The sequence below is a fragment of the Akebia trifoliata genome, chromosome 14, assembly GCF_017979445.1.
Source record: "Akebia trifoliata isolate Shusen 1 chromosome 14, ASM1797944v1, whole genome shotgun sequence".
NCBI classification, from domain to species: domain Eukaryota; kingdom Viridiplantae; phylum Streptophyta; class Magnoliopsida; order Ranunculales; family Lardizabalaceae; genus Akebia; species Akebia trifoliata.
Window position 1 is genome coordinate 18,193,542 of NC_141388.1, and position 6,186 is coordinate 18,199,727.

Genomic DNA, 6,186 nt, shown 5'->3' on the forward strand with positions numbered 1-6,186 from the left:
TTACCCTTACAATCATATTGTATATTATTTCCATGTTTAAAATGCTTATTCCTTATCAAACACAATAAAATATATTATTTCTTATAAAATTAAAATATAATTCATTTATAAATAATAAGTAATACTCAAATTTTCAATTTATAAATAATAATTTTTATTTCTAAAAGTCTGCAAATTTCAAATTAAAAACAATAATGTCATACAGGTCATCCAAATTTGAAATCAACATTGAAAGAACTTAATTTGGGATGAATAATTTTAAATGGAAATGAAGGATATGTAATTATAAAAGCACCTCACAAATTAATAAGGACAACTCACACCATAGCTAATTTTTGGTGAGGATGATCTATATGGTCTAGATATCATCCTCACCAAAAATCAGACAATTCCGAAACTTCTAACCACGTTAAAACTAGTTTCAAAAAAAAAAAAAAAAGATGATTTACGATTTTTGAACTTGTTTTGATGGGGTTAGAAGTTTTGGGATGGGCTGATTTTTGGTGATGATGATCTCCTCATTTTAGAGATTATCCTCACCAAAAATCAACTCATTCCAAAAAATTTTGTGGCACCCCGCCAAACGCTAACACAAATCCCAAGGCCAAATCCCAAGGTACTAGGTGGCACCTCGAAATTTCGGCATGGTCTCCTCTGTTTATGTTAGCGTTTCACAGAACTCAAACCTGATAAACCAATTTATAACAAAACCTGTATATAAAAATGTAGATACAGGAAAAAAAAAATAACGGAAGACTAATTACATCTAACATGTAAGTAGATCAAAGTACGGAAGATTTATCAATATACAGGCTTACCAAAACACTCTCACTCTAACATAGGCCTAAACTCTCAATCCAAAAATTACATACATCCTGAATGAAACTGACTACACAAAAGGGATGTGGCCCTAGTGCTCACCAGGTAATAAACTCTGATCGTCGATCTGATCGACCAGATACTCCTCAATCACTGACTCTACGCCTGCCTCGGTAGTTACAAGTGCTGAAACTAAAAAAAATAGGAAGGAAAGGGTGAGTAACAATGGTTACCCAGTAAGTCCACAACCAATTCCTACTAATAACCCTTCATAAGCATGATCGAATAAAACATATTGAATATTTTAATACATGCAAGGTTTTACAAGATAAAATACGATCAACTGGTACATATAGTCAGGGATGAGCAACTAAACAGTTTAAAAATTACACATAACGTCAATCATCCATACTCATTATACATTTTCCATTTTATGCAAATAATATTGACAACATTGAAATAATAGACATGCTTCTCAGTTTGTAATTCGAAATATAACAACATATACATAATACAAATGGTAGAGTATTGGAATTAAAGAGTTGGGATTCACGACTGGATCGCTCCCAGTCAGGACATGATATTCCCCAATAACATCGTAGTTCCTGATTTTGTGGCTGGTCATGTCTACCACGCTTGCAGGACCATTTATCGGGTTCAGGCTGGCCGTTTGACGTGACCGTAAGCAATAGGTCTCTTTTCGATGTGTTAGAACGTTCGACTACTACTAGATTGTTAGTGATCACTGACTAATCATCTTCGTCTATGCCTATCAGGCGTGCATGTGATTCCCAAATGACACTCCACTCGTATACGACCACCTTTACAATACACGTTCACTGGTAAAGATAAGAAAGGAATGGAGTCGGATTCCAGTTGTGACTCCACTCTCATACGCGTCCCATACCACGTATGAGTTTGGTGGTCCCTACCGTACATCCCAAGATAGTGCACCCTTCCGGATGATGTGACGCACTATCCCTTCAGGCATTCACAAACCCTTTAACAGCTCATAAAATAGCTACGTATATATATATATATAGGGTCCCGTTCGCCACCCTTAGTTTTACCACACACTTTAACAAACGCGTTTTGTCTTACATGGGTTAGAAGTTTCGGAATGAGCTGATTTTTGGTGAGGATGATCTCTATGGTGAGGAGATCATCCTCACCAAAAATCAGCTCATTCCGAAACTTCTAACCGGTGAGGAGATCATCCTCACCAAAAATCAGCTCATTCCAAAACTTCTAACCCCATCAAAATTGATTTACAAAAAATGGACGGTCCACGATTTTTCAACGTGTAAACATGGGGCTAAACATTTCGGAATGGGCTGATTTTTGGGGAGGATGATCTTCTAATCATAGAGATCATCCTCACCAAAAATCAGCTCATTCCAAAACTTCTAACCCATGTAGGACAAAAAACGTTTGTTAAAGTGTGTGGTAAAACTTAGGGTGCTGAACATTTCCCATATATATATATATATATGATTTTTCATTTAAAACAAAAGAGAAATTAACAGAACAGGGTTGAGAATGGATATCAAATTCCTACCATGCAACCGTGGCCACCCGGCCTAAAATAAACAACAGTACTCAGCGCACGCGCTAACATAATCGGAAATAAACATGCAACCCTTTCATTAATAACCTGGATATCCTTTCACCAACCTACACACAACATACAATGTAAAATGCAGACATCACCCCTCGGGTGTGATTCTGACATTTTACCGTTCATTCCCTTTTTTCATTCTCTCGACATTCTCACTTTTCATCCTTTCAAATCAACCATCCATTTCTAATCTTTTAAAGTCATTCTTTTGGTCTTTCCATTGAAAACCATCAAAATTTATTCTAAAGTAAGGTCCCGACGATGCACGAGACCAAAGTTGTTAAAAACAAGGAAAGCTGGTGAAAATTTGGCTAGGTGTCGGAAACTCAAATTTTCAAAGTTCTTGAAATGGAAAACGGATTTTTCGAAATGAAAGTCTCGATCATGAGATTTGACACCATATAGTTTTTGTAATCTAATTCAAAGTTATATGAAAGTTATTACATTTTGAAAACTTATCGAAAACGTCGAAAAATACGTTTTGTTCTTGAAACCAAAATTTGGATTTTGATCCTTTGAGATTCGGATCTCGAAACCATTCCCATTGTTCCAAAATGGGGGGAAAAATTTAATTTCATTAAAGAACTTAAAGTAAATGGAAAGTAAAAATTAAAGAGTGAGAAATAGTGTATAAGGTGTGAGGAGGTCCAGCCAAGAGTCAGAACACTGTTCTGAAGAAAACTGTGTCTATCGGTGGCAGAACCAGGATTCTATCGGTGGGACCGACGGTCCTGCCGACATAACAAAATTTTCTCGCGTTATTTGATTTCGTCAGTGGCAGAAACCTCATTCTGTCGGTGGGACCGACAGAATGCCTTCGGTAGGTGCCGGTGGCACCGACCTTTCCCACCTACAGCCTGAACCTTACTCGAACCTTCGAGTTTTCGATCCATGTTTCGAATTCTTCTTCCGTTCTTCTAATCATTCAACCCACCCACAATTTTGTTATCAAAATTCGATAAAACATAAACAAAACACCTACTTCTACCATGAATTTGAAATCAAACACCAATTTCTACGATTTAAATGCAAACAATAAGTTTTGTTTCAAAATCCTAAATGCACATTGGAGAAATCTAAAGTTACCAATAGGAATTGAAAGTCCCCTACTTATTTGTGGACGCCGAAAGTGATGACCTCGTACAAGAATCAAAGTCGGTGGTAAAAAGTTGATGTTGAGTTGAGTTTGATGCAAAGAAGATGAGGGTTTGAAACTCCTTTGACAACGGCACTCTCCTCCACTTTTACCCTAGAAGACAAGCCTCCACTAACAAGGTGAAGCTCCGAGTATGACGGTACCCTAAGCTACTCGCTGATTTCTGATGGAAGGTGAGGAAACGGACGTGAATGGGCTAGCAAAGAGGGTGAGGTTGTGACTCTCGTCGCAGCCAACAACTTTGTCTTCTTCGTCGGAGTTCAACAATCATTCGTTCTTAACGGATCTTGAGGAGAAGAGAGGAGAACCCTAGGTTTTGGGAAAAATCTGAGCTTTGGATCTTTTAGAGAAAAGGGAACAAATGAGAATAAAAGAAAATTTACTTTCTTTTGTAAGAAGGCTGATGACATACTTGTAATTTCCTTATTATTTCTAGTTTCGACTGTAACTTGACTATCCGGACTCGAAAAATGGCAAACGAATATACCATTTCAAATAATTTTTCGTTGCGGTCCTAATGGTGTGGTCGAATCTTCCTGATTCTCGCTCTAACGAAATTTCACTATTTTTGGGTCCCACTTAATGCGAAATTCGAGGATTTGATAACTTTTTCCTCCGAACTCGAATTCGAACTTGCTTACAGGCTAATGTATATATTCCGATCCTTTTAAATCTAATGGCGAAGTCGATTTTTCTTAAAATTAATCATAGCAATATTCGAGTATTTTACTCTAAATCTCTCCTTCGACATTTTACTCCAAATCTCACCATTTAATTTCCTCGAGATATGAGTTGAAAATTCGGGGTGTTACATTTTTAACTCATATAAGACAAAACAATTCGGTCATGGTATGGGTTTATTAATTTGTGGAATGCTTATATACTTATCTATGGGATATAAGAAGTAATATTCTTTTAAGTATAAGGGCATATTTGTCCATGTCGAAAAAGTGAAGTGCTTACGGCTTCAACACAAAAATTAAGCATAAAAATAGTGTTGAATTTTTTTTTACTTATTTTCAACTATAAACACTGAAAATATTGAGTAAATAAATGCGCTAATTTGAGAAAAAGTACTGAATTTTTTTTTTTCAACAATAAACACTGAAAAATAACGCAAATAAGCATCGCCTTACACACCTATGGTCATGACTCCCACCAATGGAAAGCTGAGTAGGCCTTTCTAATTGGAATCAAAGATTGAAATTCAACTACTGGTATTCACACTTTTCATCAGAAACATGAGATTTATAAATATTTTCAAGAGGATGAGAAAATTGGACAATGGGGATTTTATCAGATCCATGTGATATTTAACATATTAGAGGTGGGATCAGTTGATTAATGCCATGTACCGGTGAATGTCTCTTTCGTCCCATGACATGAGACCAGTGTCATAGATTAGGACTTTTAGGATCTTCAGATTATGAGTGCATTGACGATTTACCTTCTTAACCGGCCCATGCCAAAACGTGGTTTCCGTAATGCTCAAGTCATACGTGCATCACAACCATAGTTTAGTAACTACTAACTAGAGCTGTCAATTGCTCGGATCCGACCCGAAATCTGATCCCTTAAATTAGTTTGGCCCACCCTAATATACACATAGCTATTTTTCCTAAGAAGACTAATCTATTTATATATATAATGTAGAATATAAATAGGTGAATATGCGACATCTGAAGAGATCTTGAGATCAAATGAGATCTTAACAAATCTGGAGGAATATTTTTTTTTTTTTTTTTTTTTGAAAGGTTAGCAGGGTTAAGGCAGACCCAGACCAGTATAAGAAGGGGTTCAAGGGGTTTGAACCTAAGACCTTGGGAACAACCTCCACAAAGTCTTACCACTGAGCTAAGTGGTCCTTCTTTGGAGGAATATTGATATCACATAGGATGTTATGTTGGATTGTTACTACTAAGAATGAGAATGATGCTTCTCGTGATGTGTTCCATATTATTGACAACTGAGACTACATTGTCTAGGTTGTTCATGGACATCCCTGGCCTATAAAATTGTTTTGATCATCTATTGATAGGCCTTAGTACGACCTTAATTGGTTGGGCCAAACTTTAGGATATTCTGATAGACTTTTTTTTTTGGGCTTTTAGTGGGTTGGGCTTGAACTAATAGAACAAAAGGATGGTCTAATCTGGTTTGCTTTAAAAAGAACAGATACGAAACCAAGGGCTTTTTTGACATTCCAACAGTCCAACTTGTTTGTTATTAGAAAAATGTTTGGGTGTCAATATAACTTTCCTCTTTTAGCCGCCCCCATGAATTTTGTTCTCATAGTGGGTAGTTGGAAATATTCCAACTATCTTAGCCTTCACTTATACATTTCCTCCACATTTCGGTTGTGAGTCCAAACGCTATTCATTTTCAATTTATGTCGCCCCACTCCCAAGTCATTTGGAAGGTTCAATAATGCGAAAGTTGGATGATTTGTTGACTTTTAGGTAGCTAAAGAGGCTCATGGTTTCAAATATGGGTTTCAACCGCAATATCTGGAATGAGTCATCTCTTTCAATCCACAATTATTTATTCATATATATTTACATGAAAATAATTATAATTTTTTATAAAATAAATT